This window comes from Pseudorca crassidens, chromosome 5, assembly GCF_039906515.1.
Source record: "Pseudorca crassidens isolate mPseCra1 chromosome 5, mPseCra1.hap1, whole genome shotgun sequence".
Lineage (NCBI taxonomy): Eukaryota > Metazoa > Chordata > Mammalia > Artiodactyla > Delphinidae > Pseudorca > Pseudorca crassidens.
This window is the reverse complement of record NC_090300.1, coordinates 123,669,209-123,692,862: the sequence shown is the minus strand read 5'-3', so window position 1 is coordinate 123,692,862 and position 23,654 is coordinate 123,669,209. Positions and strand designations below refer to the sequence as shown.

At 40.1% G+C, this 23,654-nt stretch overlaps 1 long non-coding RNA gene across 2 annotated transcripts in view; it reads right to left on the bottom strand.

The window, feature by feature from the left end:
- Positions 1-23,654, bottom strand: part of LOC137225340 (uncharacterized) — a 202,191-nt gene that overhangs the window by 126,040 nt on the left and 52,497 nt on the right. The window contains exon 3 of one of the 2 annotated variants that reach the window (XR_010943804.1): positions 2,959-3,106. The exons of the other annotated variant lie outside the window; for it this stretch is intronic. This is a non-coding gene — a long non-coding RNA (uncharacterized lncRNA). The remainder of the gene's footprint in view (positions 1-2,958; positions 3,107-23,654) is intronic. 2 annotated transcript variants of the gene reach the window in all.

The following is a 23,654-nucleotide window of genomic DNA, read 5'->3' as shown; positions in this document are numbered from 1 at the left end:
ATATTGCAGTTTCTACAATTTAAATCTTTCTCCCAATTCACATAATCAGTAGTTCCCAGTTTATTTATTCAACAGGATTTATTCAGAGCCTTCTATGAGCTCCTTCTGAATTATGCCAAAGGTCGGTTGAGAAACTGATGAATTATTTAATTCTCTTCTGCTGTCCTATGATTCTCCCTCTGATGCTTCAAGTGTGTGACCAAATTTACACACAGCACAAAAGTCAGATATCAGAATACTGGCCTCAATGCATTCATCCTCACTCCTTCTCCACCTGAATAATCAAACCATTAATATGTATTAAGAACTCTCTTCCTGCACAGTTTGCAAGTTCTAGAGTTTTAAACTGAGGAACTGGGAGTCAACTTCCAGATTTTCTGCCACAGTCACTACTCTGGACACGTGCTGAACAAGTAACCACAAGGGTTGAATGAGGTGGGCTTCACTGAGGCCGCCCCTCTGCAGAACGGATGAAACAGAGCACCTGGACTGTCCTCAGTGCTTTCTTATCCTCTTACTTTCACCCTACCCAGGTGCCTAGTGTCACTGAAACTGAGTAGGATCCTTTGGGACTCCTGGGCACAAAAGCCTTTCTGTGTCCCCCATTTCTTAATTACAGGAAATAGGTCTCATTCAGCCATCTGACCTTCCCTGAGTTCCAACAGACAGGTTCAAACAGTTGTTAATTAGGGAAGGGAGGGGATGCAGAGACAAGGGAGGAACAGTCAAGAAACAATAGTGCAGCCTTGGGACAGGGTCCTGATTCCCCCTCAAAGGATACATATAACAATATTTTTGAGATGTTTCTCAGATACTGAAAGCCCCACCTGGTGGGAGAAGTTAACTGTATGCTGCCCACAAGCACACAGACCCCAGACCCAGTTGGAACCAGAAGGTTGACGATGCTGACTCCCACTTACCTCACCACCAACCAATCAGAAGAACGTCCATGAGCTGATCACGCCCTCTTTGAACCATTACTATAAAACTCCTCCTACCCACTCCAGGTCAGGACACACAGTTTTGAAGGCATTTGCCAGGCCCCCTTTGCCTGGCAAAGCAATAAAGCTATTCTTTTCTACTTCACCCAAAATTCTGTCTCCAAGATTAATTCAATGTTAGGTACAGAGGCCAGATTCAGCATCATCACCCCCCTTCACTTTGGTTGCCCAAATATTCCACCAATACACACTTTACTCCAGACAACCCAGTGTTTTAGGGTCCGTACTATTCTTTTTATAATTCCTACCCCTAGAATATCTTACTAACCCTGAGTCCCTATTATAGCTGGAACCTGCTTGATAAAGTGGTATCAAATTGTATTAACTAATTCAGACCGTGGGCATCATGAGTGATAATTGATAGATGTCTTTGTCTTCTTATGCAGCATTTTAACAGAGCCAAATAAGGAAGATCTTCATAGCAATATAGCAGAATGTTTAAGAGTACACCTAGTTGATTCTACAAGATGGATATGATGGTGTAAAAAAATTTTTTTTTAAACAGACTTTTAACTTGCTCTCTAGACTCATTAATGTCCACCCTGGACAAAATACCAAGAAAATATTGCTTTGCTTTGCTTTTCCTTTTTTATTTTTTCAAATTTTTATTTGTTTGTTTGTTTGTTTGTTTATGGTCCTGCTCAACTAAAAAATCCTCTGCCCTCATTCAGACAGTAAAAAGTCCAGTCCAGTCCAGTCTAGTCTAATCACATAACTGAAACCTTCCTTTCAAGTTATAACTTCTCCCCTCTCCCAGCTCCAACGTGCTTTGGGCTTGGATGTCTGCAGCAGGTAAGTAGGATGAAGCTGGCTTCCTTTCTCTTCCTTGCTCACCCCCTCTCCTGCTAGGTCAGGCCCAGAGTACAGTTGTGATCTTGTATCACTGTCCTCTGGTATCCAAGGCTGATTCTCCTCTAAAGGTTTTTTGGGGCAGGCCCTCAGAAACCCTCTCATGAAGGTACGTTAACTGCCTCTCCTCCAGCAGACTGCTGACTATTCTCCCCTCCTCCACCCCTGGCTTCTGACCGTCCATTCCTCTCCTCGTGCTTTCCTTCATCACTCACAGCAATACCCTAGGGAGGATGTAGGATGATGTAGTAAATTTCCTGTGGGTTAACCTTTAACCCAGAGAGACAGTAGGCATCATTGAGCTGGTCTAAATTTCCTTCCTAATCCTGCTTCTGATGGATGAATTATTCTGAGGCACGCTTTTTCTTTAGAGCCACGGAGCAGTGGCTAACTTGGCATATCACCTCAAATTTGCTTCTTATCTTTCTCTGCCTCATCTCTTTCCTTCTCTCTTGCTGCGCTGTGATGTGCCTCCCAATTAAGCATTATCACCTCAACCTTGCCTAAGACTCCTTCTTTTTTAATTGGACCTGAAATAGGAAACCAGAAATACCATCATATTTCATAAGTTTTCCTTTACTGTGGAATAAATCCAAACAATCAATTTCGATTTCATCTGGAAAATAAAGAAATTTGGACTTTGCATTGAGATAATTTGATAGGGCACTGAACATTTATTACTAATCACAGCATGATTAATTTAGGCATCTTCTGCACACCCACTGCACCAACCTAGTCCAGAGCAACATAATCTCTTGCCTAGACTTGAACCACAAATTCCTACTGGTCTCCCTGACTCTAGCATTTTCCTGCTTCAACACATTCTCCCTACTGCTGCCAGAATGACTGCCTCAGGATACACTAACTGCCTTTGGGACCTCTGTTAAAGAGGCATCTCTTACCTTTGGACTCCTCAGGCATGAATCAAAACATGAATGACTTCCTCTCTCAAACTCCACAAGATGCAAGCATTCCTTGACACTCTTCCCTCTTCCAAAGAAAGGGGGGAGGAGGAACGGCACACCAACAGCACTCTCCAAAGGACTCCTGACTCTCAGCTTAATAAACAAGCCCCCAAATCCCAAAGCTTAACACAATATATGCTTACCTTTCACACATGTCACAGTTCAATGAGAGATGGAGGTGGAATAAAGGCTCTGTTCCATCTAGTCTTTCAGGGACCCAGCTTCCTTCCATCTAGTAGCTCCTTCATCCCCCAGGATTTACAATCCTATTCCAGGTCCTCTGCCTCCCATCTGCCAAGGAGCAAAGAAAGCAAGCATGGAGGACTGGGGTTTAAGGCCCAGCCTGTAAGGGGCACACATGGCTTCTGCATAACACCCCCTGTAATGTTTAATTTTACATGTCAACTTTCAGGGTGCTTTTGGATGATATTGACATTAAAATCAGTGAACTTTGAGAAAAGCAGTTGGCCCTCCATAATGTGGGTGGGCCCAATCCAATCAGTTGAAGGCGTGATTAGAACAAAAATAGCAGCCTCTCTGAGCAAGAGGGAATTCTCCAACTGACTGCCTTCAGACTGCATCTGTGTCATCAGCTCCCCTATGTCTCGAGCCTGCCAGCCCTCACTGCAGATTCTGGACTCACCAGCCTCCATAATCATGTGAGCCAATTCCTCCTAATAAATCTCTGTATACACACACACACACACACACACACGCACGCACGCACGCACGCACGCACTCACACACATCCTGGTATTGATTCTGTTTCTCTGGAGAACGCTGACTAATAAGTCCCCTTGGCCACAATGCAGGCCCCTAACTTCAAGGAAGCTTGGCAATGTAGCACTTTCTAAAACAGACATATGATCGTGTAACTTCCCTGTGTTAAGGGAGACTTCCTATTGCTCTCAGAACAAGGTCCAAACTTATTATCAAGTCACGAGTTCTCCAAATTCTTATCTTTTTCTACATCTCCATTTGAACCTCTAATGCTCTCCCACTACACACTCTGATGGATTTCATCTGATGGGTCTCACCCTCTATTGACTGCAGGTCTTCCTTATACATTATTAACGACAATAGCTAACACTTACTGAGCACTTATCATCTGCCAAGCACTGTCCCCCCCAAAATTAAATGCATTTCTCATTTAATCCTTACAACAGCCCTGTGAGGTGAGTATTATTACAAATACTTTACAGATGGAAAAACTGTGACACAGAGAACTTAGGTAATTCACCCAAGGTCCAACAGCAAGTAAATAATGAAGGATTCAAATTCCTCATCTAACTTGAAAACCTCCTTCACCTCCAGTTTCTCTTTACCAAACTCTACCACTATCGCCCCTTCACCTGTCTAATACTTTATCATCCTTAGGATATCAATCAAAACCTCTCTCTTTCAGGACATATTTATGACTCCATAGACTTCATCAGGTCTACCCACTAAAGCTTTCAAGGAACCCTTTATCTCCCCTATGATAGCACATTCATTGTGACTACTTATATAATTGAACATCACCTATCTATCTCCCTTAGTGTTTAAGTTCAGGATGGCAGAAGTACATACATACACACACACCAGAGAGAGATGACAAAATATTTCATGTACAGTATTAACAAAAAGATAAAATATGTAGTGCACTAAATATCTGTCATTTGCCCCTTCAGACCCACCCTTTACCCTTTGTCTTGGTCAGTTCAAACTGTTATACAAAGTACCATAAACTGGGTGGCTCATCAACAATAGAAATCTATTTCTCAACAGTTCTGGAGGCTGGAAGGTGGAGATGATGGTGGCAGCGTGGTCAGGTTCTAGTGACAGCCCTCTTCTGGGCTGCAGACTGACGATCTCTTTCTATCCTCACACAGCAGAAGCAGGGCTAGAGGGCTTTCTGGGGTCCCTTTCAGAAGACTCTAATCCCTTATAAAATCCACCCTCATGACCTTATTACCTCTCAAAGGCCCCACATCCTAATACCATCAAACTGTCAATTAGGGGCTTCCTTGGTGGTGCAGTGGTTGAGAGTCCACCTGCCGATGCAGGGGACACGGGTTCGTGCCCTGGTCCGGGAAGATCCCACATGCCGCGGAGCGGCTGGGCCCGTGAGCCATGGCCGCTGAGCCTGCGTGTCTGGAGCCTGTGCTCCGCAACGGGAGAGCCCACAACAGTGAGAGGCCCGCGTACCGCAAAAAAAAAAAAAAAAAAACTGTCAGTTAGGATTTCAACATGAATTTTGGGAAGACACAAATATTCAGTTCATTGCATTCCAGCCCTGGCTCCAAAAATGCATGTCCTTCTCACATGCAAAATATATTCATTCCATTCCAGTAACCGAAAGTCTTAACTCATTCCAGCATCAACTCTAAAGTCCAAAGTCTCATAAAAATCATCTAAATCAGATATGAATGAGACTCATACTAAAGCAAAATTCCTCTCCAGCTGTGAACCAATGAAATCAAGCAAGTCATGTGCTTCTAAAATGCAATGGTAGGACAGGCATAGGACAGACATTCCCATTTCAAATGGGAGAAAAAGGAGAGAAGGAAGGAGTAATGGGTCCTTAGCAAACCCAAAACCTAGCAAGGCAAAATTCATGAGATCTTAAGACTCAAGAATAATCCTCTTTGGCTCCATACTCTACCTTTCAGTCCCACTAGGGTGGTCCCACCTTCTAGACCCACTGGGGTGTCACTATCACCCTGAAGCTTGGCAAGGAACTGCCTGTGCTGTTTCTCTCTGCAGTGGCTCCACCCATGCCATGGTTCTCTGTCAGGATGGGGGTCACACCTCCAGGACTCCACTGAGCTTTGGTCCCACCCTTTGAAATCAAGGTGGATATAGTCCTGTCCCCTGGACCCAAGCATTCTGGGCCTGTGTTAGGAGTGAACTCTGATGATCTTCTGAATCGCCTTCAGGGTCTTCTTCCCTTGTCTTGACAATAGCATGTTTGTAGTCAAATAGTTCTATGGTCCGGTCCTGAAGGATCTAAGAAGTTTGACAGACTTCCCTCATTTTGTCCCATTTCCTCTGCCAGTCCCAGCTGGCAGTTTTTCCGTTGGTATAATCCCATCTCTATTCTTGGCTTTTGTTGAGATGGTTGATTAATTGCATGGTTCACATCCCTTAGTGTTCTCTTCCAAACACACTTTCTTATCTTTTGCAATATGAATAGGCTAAGAATTTTCCAAATCTGCAAGCTCTGGTTCATTTTTGCTTAATGGTTCTATCTTCAAAGCATTTCTGTCTCCTCACATTCCACTATAAGCAGTCAGAAGGAACCAGGCTTCTCCTTCAACATTTTCTTAGAAATCGCTTCAGCTAAATAGCCAATTTCATCACTGGCAAGTTCTACCTTCCACAAAAGACTAGAACACCAACACAATTTAGGCAAATTTTTTGTCATCTGATAACAAGGATCACCTTTCCTCCAGTTTCTAATAACCTATTCCTTATTTCCATCTGAGACTCAATCAAAATAGCCTTTACTGTCCATATTTATATCAACATTCTGTTCATGAGTTATTAGGTATTCTCTAAGGAGAAGGAAGCTTTCTCTACAGCTCTCTTCTTTCTGAGCTCTCATCAGAATCACCTTTAAAAATCTATTCACAACAATCTCCGTTTCTTCCAGCATCCACCTCAAAACTCTTCCAGCCTCTACCCATTACCCAGTTTCAATCACATTTTTAGGTATTTGTTAGAGCAGCATTCCCACTTACTGGTACCATTTTCTGTCTTAGTCCAGGCTTCTACAGCAAAGTACCATAGACTGGGTAGTTTACAAACAGCCTAAATTTATTTCTCACAGTTCTAGAGGCTGGAAGTCTGAGATCAGGGTGTCAGCCTGCCTGGATTCTGGTAAGGACCCCTTCCTAGGTTACAGACTGCCAACTTTTCCTTGAATCATCAAATGGAAGAAAGAGGGTGAAAGACTCCTCAGGGTCCCTTTTATAAAGGCACCAATCCCATTTTTGAGGGCTTCATCCTCATGAACTAATCATCTCCAAAAGTATCCACCTCCTAATACCATCACATTTGGGGTTAGGATTTCAACATATGAATGGGGGGGCACAAACATTCAGTCCATTGCACCCTTCTCTACTCTATTTTGTGTCCAAGGAGGCTGACATTTGTGGGCCATGTCAATGGTCTCCCACGCTCTCTGGTTTCTGTTGGGTTTGTCCAATGGGAGGGCATGGAAGGTAACCAGATGGTAAGTGAAGAACAAGGTCAAGGTGTCTCCTCCTTGATTTTTCCTTGTCCTTCTGCAGATGCCCACAGCTCTTGTAAGGTAGTCCTCTCCTATAAGTGCTCCCTCCAATATCTGGTAACCATTACTTCCCCCTCTTGCTACTCTCTACTGTCATTAATCTTTGGATATTTCACTGTCCCTTGTTGAGTTTTCTTAACCCTTTCCCACACCTTTGAAAAGAGCCCATTCATTAAACTCTCCTCCATTACTTCATTTGAGTATTTGCTATCTCTTTCTCGCCAGGACCCCAATTAATACACATAGCAGAAAACTTAATAAAAAATGTGCAAAATTTATATTAAGAAGCTTTAAAACACTAGTAATGGACACAAAAATGAGCATGAAAAAATGTAAAAACATACCATATTCTTGAATAGGAAAAATCAACCTAATAAAGGTGCAAATCTCCATTAATTAGTCCATAATTTTAAACTGATTCTAGTAAAAATACTAGCGATACTTATAACTAAAGAAGCCAATCTTAAAGTTTATATTAAAATATAACAAGCAAAAATAAACAGGAAAATTCTGAAAAAAAGAGAGTAACATGGAAGAACCAGCCCTACTGGTTATAAGTTAAAAGATACAATATCAAGAATAACACAGTTCCTGCTCAAAAACTGATTTAAAAATTCATTAAAATAAAAAAGAAAGTTCAAACATAGACCTAAGTATATGAAATACTTTAGTATGTCATAAGAGTGTTTCAAATGTTGAAAAAGATAAATCGTTCAATAAATGATTTGGGGACAATCCAAACATTCACTGAAAAAAGTAGTCTTCCTTCTCTTTTTTTATTTTCCTTTTCTTTTTACAGATTTATTGAGGCATAACTGATAGACAAAAAAGCTGCACATATTTAATGTATACAATTTGATGAGTCTGAATACATGCGTACAACTATGATATCATCACTACAATCAAGGTAATAAACATATCCATCACCTCCAAAAGTTTCCTTGTGTCTAGTTTTTTTTTTTCTGTTTTTTGGGTTTTTTTGTTTTTGTTTGGAGTAGAACATAGTATGAAATCCATCCTCTCAAATTTTTAAGTGCACGATACTATTTTGTTAACTACAGGCGCTACGTTGTACAGCAGATTTCTAGAACTTACTCAGCTCGTATAACTGTAACTTTATACCTAGTGAACAACAACTGCCCCTCTTCTCTTCGCCCATCCCCTGGCAACCACAATTCCATTAATATTTTTTGCTTCTATAAATTTGACTATTTTAGATAGCTCATGGAAGTGGAATCATGGAGTATTTGTCCTTCTGTGACTGATTTATTTCACTTAGCGTAATGGCTTTCAGGTCCATCCATGCTGTTGTAAATGGTAAGATTTCCTTCTATTTTTAAGACTGAATGATATTCCATTGTATGTATATACCACATTTTCTTTCTTTATTCATCTGTTGATGGAAATTTGGGCTGTTCCCATATCTCGGCTATTGTGAATAGCTACAGTGAACATGGGAGTACTAATATCTCTTTGAGATTCTGCTTTCAATTCTGGGTATCCAAATACATACCCAGAAGTGGGATTGCTGAATCATCCAGTAGTTCTATTTTTAATTTTTTAGGAACATCCATACTATTTTCCTTTTCTTAATCTCAGTTAATTTGGGCTTCCTATCCCTTTTTCCTGAGGTGTGTTTAAATTCTGTGGCACCTAAGCATCAAAAGAAGATCATCTGATCCTGTGGGTCATCTGAGCCTAGTGGCATTTATTACGTGTCCATTGCCTCCTTCTGGTCCTTAGTACAGGCAGGGAATATCGAGACATGCCTCATCCCTGTCTGCATGGCTCCTTCAGGTCCAACACAATCTCTGCTACTACTGGGAGACTTCTAAGGGTTAAGACTTTTTCTACATCAATATCATATTGGGGTACAGGACATCTGTGTGATTGTCTAAGGTGCCACATTTCCTCTAAAATATGGTACCTTCAAAGAATGGCTGTGCTAAGTGTTCTTAGTGGTCCTATATATGTATACTTTTAATGGTTAAAGTATTATTAGGGTCTAAGTTTATAAAGATCAAAACTGGGCAGCACGAGTGTGTAAGTAGAATCCAATAAGGAAACAGAAACAGATGACATCTTGCCATCTCTCCAGTGCTCTTCCTAAGGAGCAAGGCAGAGATACCTTTAATCACAGATACTACAAATTCATTTGAAATGTTTGTATCTGCTGGAGAAGATCTACCCTGCTCTTATCCCCAGCTCTGCCTTTTTATTTCCTTGGGACCTTAGCATTTTGGAAAATAAATGCCAGGGAGAGAATGAAAACCAATTTGATTTCACCAAACCTTCACCTTCCACATTCCTATCCAAGCAATGAGCACAGAATAGCATATACACTTAAATAAAGGAAAGGGCAAAAGAGTGAAGGCAAATATGAGGGTGGTGGAGGGAGAGCTGGGATTTCAAAAATCTACAAAATGCCATATTTATAATATAAAAAGATCCTTTAAAAGGACACTGAATGTCACAAGAAAACCAACTAAAAAATCAACTGCTTCACTTGACAATAATAATACATAAGCACATTTAAGAATGAAAGAGAGAAAACAGAAAGATTAAATTTTTTGCTTATTTTGGGCTTTGCTGGGGAATTCATTTGGGTGACTTCCACTACAAACTTATGTTTCCATTTAGACATACTGAAGTACTTCATTGAACCTACTGCAAAAACCATTCTCAACTAACACCCTCCCTTTTATTCTCCTTCCCTTTATTTGTCCCTCAGGAAGAAATTCTCCTCCCCATTTATGTTCTTACCCCAAAACGCCACCACTAGGATCTTGATTCAATCAAAGACCCTCCCAGCATTTCTAATGGCTCCTTTCTCTTCTCATGCTAACATGCTCAGACTTCTGCTCTTCAGCCCATCCCATATGTGTATTCTAGATTCATCTTTACCAAAACCTCACTGTTCTTTTTTGACTATGAAATATAGCAGGTACCTCTTACTTTAAGATTCAAGCACTTCAAAATATGGCACTTTAAGAAAAAGGTCATGCTAAGTGTTCTTAATGGTCCTATATGTGTATGCCACTAATGATTAAAGTATTATTGGGTTCTAGGTTTATAAAGGTCAAAGACCAGCAGCACAGTGTATAAGTCAAGATTCAACCAGGAATCAGAAACCACTCTGAATATTTAAATCAGAGGGAATTGTGTGTAGGAAACTGATAACACAAGTGAGGCAAAAGCTGAGAAGCCAAATAAAGCTTCTGGTTGATACCAGCAGGCTTGAGGAACCAAAGGAGGAGGTGGTGTTACAGGAGCTCCAGGGCTGGGTCACCCAGGAGAACCTGGAACCATGGCAACCATTATCATAGACAGCAGGAGCCACAGAGGAGATGCAGGCACTGCCAGAAATCCCACCTGGGGCAAAGAGATAGAGGGAAAATGCCCCATTTCCCAGTGTATTTCCATCCCCTCATACCCTAGTCATCTATCTTGCCTTCTTTCTGTAACCTTACTCTTGCCCTGCAGCCCTGACCTTTAGACTGCTCCCCTATTCTGGACTTGGCTCATGTGGCCCTCACATCCCTATATCTCCAGCACTTCTTGCTACTCCAGATCCTGGCCCACCCTCACAGTACCACCAGTTCAGCTCTCAAGACCTTGCCTGAGTGAGTTTTCTGATACATGCAAATGAGAGACTCCTGATCCAATTCACAAACATCAATGCGGTCTGTCATCTGTTCCATAAATCTTACATTTTGTGCCTAAGAATAATGATGTCTTTTCTTTTACTTTCTCATTTTCTATTCATTTTCATCAGCAGCACTATCGGTTGACATTCTTTTTGGAGTTACTGTTCATAGAGAAACATAGTTTTAATACTTCATCAGACATTATGTTCATAAGAACAGATAGAAATAATATAACTCCTGTGAACTAGAAATGCTGCACAGTCTTCTAGGTCTAAAACAAAAGGAAAACACATTCACAAGCTGAGCGAAGGGGACATCAGTGGACCCCATCGTGAGGCATCAGGACACTAGATTTGGCAGTTTGGCACAGTGAGTATATATACGGGCTTTGAGCCAGGCAGACATGTGACCATCTTAAGCCTCAGTTTCTTCATCTGTATATGGACATTTTACTAGTCCGTCTCTTATGGAGCTGCCATATTAAATGAGATAATTCCTGTAACAGAATATTCAAAGTTCCTTGCACATACTGAGACCAATAAAATGTCAGCTTTTTTTTTTTTTTATTCCTACTAGAAATGGCAGAGGCTGATAATAGATGGAAGTTGACATTACCCAACACAGAAAATAAGTGAAGCATGAATTTATGGAATTGTTGGTCAAAATATATGTCTGTCATTTTTGACAAATTGCTGAAGGGAATCATAAGTACTATAGACCAGTGACTCTAACTTTAGTACCAGAAAATCTGGCAGACTAATAAACTACTAAATATACAAAGAGAGATGTGTATACATACACACAGGTACAGACATAACTTGGAGATAATTTCAGGTTTGGTTCCAGACCACCACCATAAACAGAATATCCCAATAAAGGGAGTCATGCAAGTTTTTTGGCTTCCAAGCATATAGAAAAGTTATGTTTACACTATACTATAGTCTATTAAGTGTGCAATAGCATTATGTCTAAAAACACAATGTACATACTTTAATTAAAAAATGCTTTACCACTGGGACTTCCCTGGTGGCGCAGTAGTTGAGACTCCACACTCCCGACACAGGGGGCCCAAGTTTGATCCCCATTCCTGGAACTAGATCCCACATGTATGCTGCAACTAAGAGTTTGCATGCCACAACTAAGGAGCCAGTGAGCCACAACTAAGGAACCTGACTGCTGCAACTAAGGAGCCCACGAGCCACAACTAAGGAGCCCATCTGCTGCAAATAAGACCTGATGCAACCAAATAAATAACAAATAAATAATTTTTTTTAAATGCTTTCCTTCTAAAAACATTCTAACCATCTGAGCCTTCAACGAGTTGTAATCTTTTTGCTGGAGGAGAGTCTTGCCTCCATGTTGAGGGCTGCTGACTGATCAGGGTTGCTGAAGGTTAGGATGACTGTGGTAATTTCTTAAAATAAGACAACAATGAAGTTTGCCACATTGATTGACTCTTCCTTTCACAAATGAATTCTCTGTAGGCATGCAATGCTGTTTGATAGTATTTTATCCACAGTAGAATTTCTTTCAAAATTACAGTCAATCCTCTCAAACCTTGCCACTTCTTTATCAACTAAGTTCACAAAATATTCTATACCCTTTGTTGTCATTTCAACAATCTTCATAGCATCTTTGCCAGGACTAGATTCCATCTTAAAATACTACTGTCTTTACTCATCCATAAGAAGCAACTCCTCATCCATTAAGGTATTATCATAAGATTGCAGCAATTCAGTCACATCTTCAGGCACTACTTCTAATTCCAGTTCCCTCGCTAGTTTCACCACATCTGCAGTTACTTCCTCCATTGAAATCTTGAACCCCTCAAAGTCACCCAGGAGGGTTGGAATCAACTTCTTCCTAACTCCTGTTAATGTTGATATTTTGACCTCTTCCCATGAATCATGAGTTTTCTTAATGATATCTAGAATGATGAATACTTTCCAGAAGGTTTTCAATTTACTTTGCCCAGATCCATCAGAGGAATCGCTATCTATGGCAGCTATAGAATTACAAAATGTACTTCCTGAAAAATAAGACTTGAAAGTTGAAATTAATACTTGGTCCATGGGCTGCAGAATGGATGTTGTGTTAGCCGGCATGAAAACAACATTAATCTCATTATACATCTCCATCAGAGCTCTTGGGTAACCAGGTGCATTGTAAATGAGCAGTAATATTTTGAAAGAAATCTTTTTTTCTGAGCAATAGCTCTCAACAGTGGGCTTGAAATATTCAGTAAACCATGTTGTAAACAGACATGCGGTCATCCAGGCTTTGTTGTTCCATTTATAGAGCAAAGGCAGAGTATATTTAGCACAATTCTGAAGGGCCCTAGAATTTCAGAATGACAAATGAGCATTGGCTTCAACTTAAAGTCACCAGCTGCATTATCCCCTAACAAGAGAGTCAGCCTGTCCTTTGACGCTTTGAAGCCAGGCATTGACTACTCCTCTCTAGCTATGAAAGTCCTAGATGGCATCTTCTTCCAAAAGAAGGCTGTTTTGTCTACAATGAAAATGTGTTGCTAAGTGTAGCCATCTTCATTAATTATCTGAGCTAGAGCTTCTGGATAACTTGCTGCAGCTTCTACATCAGCACTTGAGGTTTTATCTTGCACTTTGATGTTATGAAGACAGCTTCTTTCCTTAAACTTCATGAACCAACCTCTGCTAGCTTCAGATTTTTCTTCTGCAGCTTCCTCTCCTCTCTCAGCACTCACAGAATTAAAGAGACTTAGGGCCTTGCTCTGGATTAGGCTTTGGCTGAAGGGAATGTTGTGGCTAGTTTGGGTCTTCTATCTAGACCACTAAGACTTTCTGCACATCAGCAATAAGGCTGTTTCACTGTCTTATCATTCATGTCTTCAGTGAAGCAGCACTTTTAATTTCCTTCAAGAACTTTTCCTTTGCATTCAGAACTTGGCTAACTGTTTGGTGCAAGAGGCCTAGCTTTTGGCCTATCTCGGCTTTCAACATGCCTTCTTTCACTTGAACATTTAGAGGCCATTGTAAGGTTATTAACTGGACTAATTTCAATATTGCTGTGTCTCAGGGAATAGGGAGGCCTGAGGAGAGGGAGAGAGACGGGGAATGGCAGTCGGAGGAGCAGTCAGAACACACACAACATTTATCGATTAAGTTCACCGTCTTAGGGACTTTCCTGGCAGTCCAGTAGTAAGACTTCACCTTCCAATGCAAGGGGTGCAGGTTCGATCCCTGGTCTGGGAGCTAAGATCCCACATGCCTCGCAGCCAAAAACCAAAACATAAAACAGAAGCAATATTGTAACCAATTCAATAAAGACTTTTAAAATGGTTCACATCAAAAAAAATCTTAAAAAAAAAGAAGTTCACCGTCGTATATGGGCACGGTTCGTAGTGCCCCCAAACAATTACAATAGTAACATCAAAGATCACTGATAGCAAATGTAATAATAATGAAAGAGTTTGAAATATTGTGAGAATTACCAAAATGTGACACAGAGACACGAAGTGAGCAAATGCTGTTGGAAAAATGGCACCAACAGACTTGCTCAATGCAGGGTTGCCACAAAACTTCATTTTGTGAAATATGCAACATCTGTGAAGCACAATAAAGCAAAGCACAATGAAACAGGGTGTACCTGTATACCTACAGATTTGAAACCACCTAAAAAATTAACATAAATCCTCCCTGACCTCAACTGTTACTAACAAGTAACCATATATTTAATCCCACATGAAAATATATTACAACACTTGTAAAGTACTTAATTATAGATGCAAGGATAATTTACAGCAGAATGTATGTGCACGAAATGCAAGTCTGAGCCCACAAGTCACATGTGCAAGAGATAGAATTTTATTTTTCTGGAATTCAGTTCATTATCTATTTCAAACTCGCATTCAGAAACTAAATCTCATGCAATACAAAGCCCTCCAGCCACCCCACAACTACCTCCCCTCCACTGGAGTGAGGAGACGAAAGCAGCATCAGTAACAGTTCCCCTAGTAGCCATAGCAGAGCCTGAAATGAAAGGAAAACTAGGTAATACTGACCTTGTGTTCACTTAAATTTTTGACATTTTTTTCACCATGCACTTTTATGTTAATTTTGAGTTTTCATATATTGCATTAAAATATTATTTATCTTGATTAGTGAGTTCTTTGGTACCCCATTAAATTTTGCACCCAACGTGGGTGACTCACATGTTCCACCCTAGTCTCAAACCTTCTTCTTTCACCCTGAGATCAAGTTTAAGTTCCAGGAGCTTATATAGTTGTGAAGGGTGAAGAGAGTAGGCTGGAGATGTAGGGTTGTCGTCTATCGAAACCAGCATTCTTTGAGATGCGTTTCTGGCAGGTCATTTGGCCTCAACTTCAAGACCCTTCAAAACTGGCCCTTATTCAATCACTTCCATGCCCACTCCAAGTTGCTCAGAAAACATTCATCTGCAATTCCATATCACTCTGGGGCTTCAGGTCAATTATTAGGGTTGTCTGAGATACTTTACCACCTCTGTCCTACTCTTGCATGCAGAGAAATTGTTCTACTCCTCTGCATGGCACAAAAAGATAGGCAGGAGCCCTGGGTGGTTGACTGAAGCCCATCTTCCTGGACACATCACACCACAAATTTTACACTTGATGTGTAATTTCAGAATATGTCCAGTCCTTGGCAGTCCATCTACTTTCCCAGGCTCCCCCTGGGAATGGAGGCACTTGTCCAGAGGGTGCTGATAAATGTTTAACAACCAGTTCTCCAAGGTGGGATGGAAGAGCATTTGCCAATTTTCAGAAAGGAACACTCTCACCAGGGCTGATTTCAAGTCACCCGTGTAATACCAACAAGCTCACTCTACTCCTAAAAATGTGACAACTGGCTCTCAGAAGCAGGGATAAAGCAGACCCTGCACACTACAGCACAGGTCTCCTCAATTTCAGAGCCCCCAAAGCCTATCCAAGATCTCTGTCATTCTAGGGTTAAGGGCAAAGAAGGCAAAAAAGCAAGTGTTAGCCTCCAGTTTTCAGTGACAGTCTCATATCTAATCTCTTATTTGCCTTCTCACCTTCTTTCTTCTCTGGCCAAGAAAAATAAGGAGCAGAAAGAACAACACTTTATCTAATCTTCCAAATCCATTGACTACTGGAAACAGAAATAGATTAGTCAAGAATTTACCTCTTTTGTAATCTGATTTATCTGTGTTGTCCCTTCCCTACGGCAATGTAGGCAGAATATCTAATTGTTGAAATGGAGAAAACTGGATTTAGGAAATGTTAAAGGAAAAAGTATCAGTTTACATCTCAACACATATTATTCCACCACATAGTCAAAATAATCTCCAAAGATAAGTGAAATAATAATCTCTTATTTAACAACTTACAGTTTACTTGTTCATGTTGACCTGAAACAAACAGACTATCAGATGTTTCTCCAGCAAAGATGGGTTTATTCAAGATCAGCGGAGAATTGCAGTTTGGAGTCTGCAACCATAGTGAGCCACATGCAAGTGCCCACATGGCAAGGGAAATTTTAAAGAGGGGAAAAGGGAGTTGGAAAGGCTATAGTGTTCCCGGTGAATTTGAGGTTCTTGATGTCTCGCCGCAGAAAAAATTCAGTGAGAGACAAAGTGATAGGTAAGAAGTGGATTTATTGAGAGAGTATTTAGAAAGAAACACACGCCACAGGCAGAGTGTGGGCCATCTCAGAAGGCAAGAGAGCCTCGAAATATGGCGTGGTTAGTTTTTCTGGGCTGGATAATTTCATAGGCTAATGAGTGGGAGGATTCTTCTGATTATTTCAGGTAAGGGGCGGAGATTTCCAGGAATTGGGCCACTGCCCACTTTTTGGCCTTTTATGGTTAGCCTTAGAACTGTCATGGTGCTAGTGGATGAGTCATTTAGCATGCTAATGTATTACAATGAGCGTATAATGGGGCTCAAGTTCTACTGGTAGTCAAATCTTCCACCATCTTGCATCTAGTTAATCCTAACCAGTTTTTGTCATGTCCTATGGCTATGTCATTCTTTTAAAGGTTGTGCCCTGCCTCCTTCCCTCCTGTTTCATTAGGCTACAAATAATCCATGGCTTTTCATTGGCTGAGTCCTTGACAGGAAAGAAGTCTCTCTTCTTCCTGCTGGGCTCTGCTATCATCACAGGGTGTGAGAACTCCTTCTTCTGGTCTCTCAACTCTATTTAATTGAGGTTTCTGCTTAATAATTTTTTTGCATGCAACACAGATTTATTGCATGCTATTACAAGCTCACTAAGTGTCAGGGTTTACGCTAGGTACTAAATATATAAAGATGAGTAAGTCTGGCTAATCTTTAGGAGTTCACAAACCTCACAGACATTCTCTAGAGTATTGGTTAAAATTAAATATATATATATATATATATTCCCATATATATTTGATTGCAAACCATATATGCATATAAATTATATAAACTATATGCATACCACATAATAAATACATATATACACTATATATACACATAAACTTAGGTGTTAAAACAAAAGCAAACAAACGACAAAAAAAAAAAAACAAGAAAATGACTTATTGTAAATCCACCTTTACAGAGGGGTAAGGAAGAGCTTTGTGCTCAAGAAGAGGCTTCTAGATGTTGGCAATATTCTATTTCTTGATCTAAGTGGTACTTACATTGAGGTTCCTTAATTGGTACTATACATCTATAGTTTCATGTTATTTTGATTATGTTATTTTCTTATTTTAAATGCCCCGCTAGTGGTTTTGCTAGTTGACTATGTCAAGAATTTTTCTTTTCATGTCTCATATTTTTAGTCCTAAGCATAATCACTTTCTAGGTTTCCCAGCAAGCTGAGTTTCTAATATTCCTGAGGGTGGTTGTTTTGGGGACAGTATCTTTGTGTTTTTTTCCTAACAGCTTTATACATTTAGCCCTCATTTTCTTTTCTAAACAGAAATGGATATGTTTTATCCTTCTCACCAACAGGATGTTAAATTAAATTGTGCTGGGATCAGTTTTCATGATGGCCCAATATTGAACAAAGAGGTACTTTCTTGTAGATGAATTTTAAAAAACTCTAGGGTATGTGAAATCACCAGCAACTGAAGATAGACAACAATCCTGCTTTTTCATAGGACGAGGACTGGGGCTGGGATCTCAATTCAGACCTATGAACAGAGGAAGCTTGAACCAGCAAGACCCCAGGAATCAAGGTTTGGGGCAAGGATATTCCATAAACTAAAAGGGAGCAACAAAAGGAAAATCTGCAAAAATTTCTTAAGGTCTCAGACCAGAGAGTACTGCCTACATGTTCAAAAGGCTCATAGCAGATTAGTATTAGTAAGTAGCTCATACTCAGCTACTTACTAATTATGGGACCTGAAGCAACTCACTCCACCTCTGAGCTTGCTTCCTCACCCGTAAAAAAGGGAATAATAACAGTAACTACTTTGGGGGATGTTTATAGGCCTATGATGATGTATGTTGAACGCTCTGTACATGTAAGAGTACATGATTACAGAAATATATTCATTTTAACAAAATTATACAGTAAAATAATTTGGATGTTACCTAGATTTATTTTGTTAGCATTTTATTGTGGAAACTCCCTAATCCAGTAACGTATTTATTATCCAGGGACAGACATTTTGTGTATAACCTAAGATTGTCTAATGGCTAGTGCTAAAAGAAACAAGCAGTTACAACCAATTGACGGATTCCATCTAGAACATACAATTTGAAATATTTATGTCAATAAATATAATTGAGCATAAAAATATTATTTTTAATGTGCTCTGAGTGCACATTGTAACATATATTTCTAAAAATACACAAAGGTACTCAAACCACATGTGTGGAAGACATAAGGGAACTTTTATCTTCTATTCTTTTGCCTGTGCTTTCATGTCTCAGGCCTTCATAACCTCTCAGAAAAAGCTCTACATCTTGTAAGGACAGTAGAGGGGTCACAGAGCCATCAATTAAGTGACAGGAACTGGATCTCAGAAACCCTTCTCTCAGTCCTTGAGCTAGACTAACTTCACTCTAACTCTCAACAATTAGTGTGTCCAGACTACATGGATTTTGCTACCTAATTTTCCAAAATAATGGTTGAGGGAAATTTTAAAACTCCTGACTATTTGTCCCTGACTCATATACTCTCACCTAGGAAACTGCCCGGGGCAGGTTCCATTCCTCACTATTACCATATAAATGGGAAATTCAATTTCCTTCACTACAGCTACTTACTCATTACCTCCCTGCTCCCTTCCACCATCACACTGACACTTCTCCCATCCAGCCCCCGGACATTAGTTCCAGGGATTCCCTCAAATCCCAACTCTTTACACAATATTTGGAATTGCACATGATTCCAATGCAAGAAAATGGTAGGAGTCCCCTCCCACTACTACCACAGTCTGATGACCCCCTCCCCAGTTTTTACCTTAGTAGTAAACCAAATAACCACCCCCCCCGATTAAAAAAAAAATTCCCTTCATCAATCAATCAACAAATGCTACTTCAATAGAGAGATCTCTTAAAAGAAATTTTAGGACTTTAAAAAAGCATGAATTAGCCAAGAACTACTGAATATATTTCGGAATTACAGATTCCTGGCAGTGTATACTATGCCAAGTCTTTATGCCGAGATTCCATCTTAGCTTAGAATGGATTCTCCATTCTGTGAAGATTAAGGTCGGCATCAATGAATGGGATATTGTCGGTCTTATTGGAATAGACTTGGGGGAAAATAAAACTGTCACATCTGTTCTTTTCTAAAGCCCTACGTACTTTCTGCCTGACAGAGTAGAACATGCATGATACTTTCAAGCTTTTAGGCTGCAAGAGAGAGGTCCACCACAGACCTCACTGAGGACTGATTAAAGGTTTATGATGTTATATTTGGCATTGCAAGGAAACCAAAGCTAAATTGATAAAGTTCTTTATAAGAACTTTATCAGCAAAGCAGTTGAAAACCCCCAAAGAAGAACATTCCATCACTGTAGTTATGTTCAGGTCTGTTTTGTTCACTTTTGTATTGTAGCTCTATTGTCTGGCAGAGTACTTGATATATAATTAATATATAATAAATATTTGTTGAATTAAAAGAAAATGCTACTTCATTACCCCAGTCAATCAACCAATCATTGACCGCTCAACAACTGCTGCTTCATTACATCACTACAGTTCTTACTATTTTACTTAATCCCCCGTTCACCCCTCAGTCCTAACTAATTTCTCCTCACTCAACCATCCACCAGAAGGAATCTCCCCGACAACCTGTGTGGAGTAGATTTCTCTCTAGACTATCTCAGTACTCCATCATACCACCATTCAATTGTTTCTTAATCCTTATCCCAATATAATTGTTTAATGTTTCTTGCTTAGTGTTAATACTTTTTTTTGGTTTATAATCCCATAAGATATTTTGAGCCCCACAGGGGCAGGATCTTGTCTGCCTATTCCACCTCTTTGCTCCAGCACCTGAACCAATGCCTGACACATAGTCTGTCAAAAATAGGAAAGGGTCGGGCTTTCCTGGTGGCGCAGTGGTTGAGAGTCCGCCTGCCGATGCAGGAGACACGGGTTCGTGGCCTGGTCCGGGAAGATCCCACATGCCGCGGAGCGGCTGGGCCCGTGAGCCATGGCCGCTGGGCCTGTGTGTCCGGAGGCTGTACTCCACAACGGGAGAGGCCACAGCAGTGAGAGGCCCGCGTACCGTAAAAAAAAAAAAAAAAAATGAACAGCAATAGCAGTAGGCAGAGTATTGGCAATTTTGCCCAGTTCCCTGAGCCCAAGTCCTACAGGGTGACACCGACAGGGCCAGATGATACCTGCACACACAGTTGGGTTGTGGTATAAGACATGAACCCTGAGTGTAGAGATTCCAAAAGTCTTATAATGGGCAGTAAACATGCCTGCCCTTCACTCCAGAGGGAGACATGATCTCTATCTTCCAAAGCCATTCAATATATGAACATCCATGAAGGATATTCTGGGACAAAGGGCAGTCAGTGCCTCTCTTGTAAGATGTGTAGGAACACAAGAGACCCATAAAAATTGTCTGCCAACAAGTAGTGGATCAGAAAATATTTGTTGATTGAATGAATAAACGAACTAGAGCACCAATCCAGCATACATGGTAGAATTAAAAATATAAAATAAAAAATAAATAAAATAAGATAATTGTTTTAAATAAAATAATAAAATAAAATAGGAAGTCTCCGTTTTTTTATTTCCAAAGACCCTTCCTTACCCAGTGGTACGCTGGCAAAGATTTAGCAACCAACGCTTCATTTTGCAGCATTTCTCAGTTTTCTTGGTAAGAACATTCCCAACGTGACCAGTTACAGGCTACTGATGTCCCTGATTGCAGAGTTGTGAGAGACACACAGCAGCACACTGTTAGCTAGTATTTTCACCATACAAATACTAAACATGTAAATCACCTCAACAAGTGATTTTACTATCAGTAACGTAGTAAAATTGTAGTAAAATAATTAGGGAGTGATGAGTTTTGAGCATGTATTATTTTAGTTTTAAAAACAATTTAATTTTAAGTTTATATGGTTTAATTTTTAATAACATCTTTAACAACTGGCTCACAAAATTCTTGAAAATGTAACACTTGGCTCTTGTGAGTGGGTATGATCAAGCTCCAATACACCGCAGCCCGTATTGTTGTTATTTCCTATCCCTCCCTGTCTTTGGTGTCACTCTGATTCCTCCAGCCCCTTTATGTACCTTATTTCCAGATCTTCTGTTTCTCTTAAACTGGGCTTCTCATCCTGTTCTTCAAGGCTGAGCTCTGCCTCACTTCCTTTACTACCTTCGCCTGACCCTACTCCCAAAAACCTTCAGGTCTGTACTTCACAACTGCCAGCCCCTCTCCCGCTAACACTAACACATACATCATACCAGCCAATGGAAGCCCCCCACAACTCCGCCACCCCCAGGGAGGGGTCCAGGGATTCCACGTAGCCTTCATCAGTAATCATGTCCATAGCAGGGGAGACCACCACTGGATTCCCAACTGATACCTTTCAAGGCATTTTCTCATGGAATCATTGTCACAACTTTTTGTTAGGCTCTTTTGGTGCCATATTTTAAGTACCTCATGTATTCTAATTGGGATTTATAAACAAATCAGAGATGCTGATATCTCTTCTTATATGAAAGATGCATTTGGACTTCCTAACTTAGAAAGGAACTTGGAAAACATATTCAAATAGAAGACTACTTGACGTATATTTGCTTTATAGAACTATGTCCACCAGAGGGCAGCAAAAAATTTTATATGTGAATAACATTCACTCAATGCAGAAATTGAGAACACACCTGTATTATTACTTGCTAAATAGAAAGCCATTAGAGTCCTAGACAGCAACATTACTTCAAGTTTATGTGGCAATAAATAAATAAATAAATAGGAGACCTTATTTCTTAAGACTAAAAAAAAATCATGAATGCATGAATATTCCTATTTATTTTTTGAGAATTTCAATACTATGAAGAAATATCATGATAAAGCTCAAATTTCATTTTTTACTTCAAAGCCTCAATGCAGTAGTCCCCTTTATCCACATTTTTGCTTCCCATGATTTCAGTTACCTTTAGTCAACTGTGGTCTGAAAATATTAAATGGAAAATTCTAGAAAACAACAATTCGTAAGTTTTAAATTACAGCCATTCTGAGTAGCATGATGAAATCTCTCACCATCCCACCCAGGAAGGGAAACATCCTTTTGTCCAGGGTATCCACACTGTATACACTACCCGCCCATTACTAGAGGAAAAAACATAGTATATATATATGATTTGTTACTATCCACAGTTTCAGGCATCCACTGGGGGTCTTGGATATCCCACGGATAGGGAAGGACTACAGCATTAACTTTCTTAGTAGTTGAATCTCCAGGTGGTTACTCACAGATCCATTTAACATATATTATTTGCACACTTATCATGTTCAAAACATTGTGCTAGCAATCACCACTTCTGAGGCATAACTTGAGGAATACAGAAATGATTGCCTGTCTGTATTAGGCAGAGTTCTCCAGAGAAACAGAACCAACAGGAGATACATATGTGTATAAAGAAATTTTTTTTTTATGAATTTGCTCATGCAATTATGGAGGCTGGAAGTCTGAAACCTGTAGGGCAGGCTGGCAGGCTGAAAATTCAGGCAGGAGTTGATGGTGCAGTCTAGGAAACCTCAGCCTTTGCTCTTAAGCCCTTCAGCTGGCTGGATGAGGCCCATCCACATTATAAAACTTAATGTCCTTTACATAAAATAAGCTGAATGTAGATATTAACAACATCTACAAAATGCCTTCACAAAAACACCAAGTTTAGAGTTTAATAACTGGTTACGATAGCCTAGCCAAGTTGACCTATAAAACTAACCATCACATTGCTCCAAAACATTTCCCCTGTCCAAGGGCCATGTCCCAGAAATGCCATCCTTGGAAAACTGTGCTTTGAGTCATGAATTGCTCTTCCCAGATACCTTCTAAAATGCATATATCCTTGCTGGGTAAATACACCTATTTAGACACTAATGTGTGTCTGCCAGGTTATCACATATGTTTCTCCAGACGAGAAAGTCTGTGGCATTCTGTAAGCACAGAGTAGCAGGAGGTTCTGATATGCTAAAAAGAAACCTGTGATTTATCATCAACAACCACCAATATCCTAATTTTACATACAACTTCCCCTCCTCAAAAGAGCTGGTGTTCTTGGTATGGTGTAAGAAACTACATATTTGTTGATTTTAGAAACTGCATCCACCTTGTAACCCAGCAACTAAACAACTACAGCATGATGCTTCACTCCCTAACTCTTGTTCAATGTGACATGCAAAGTTTCAGTTCAAAGTACTTTGCTTAACAAAATCCAACAGCACATTAAAAGCATCATACACCATGTTCAAGTGGGTTTTTTCTG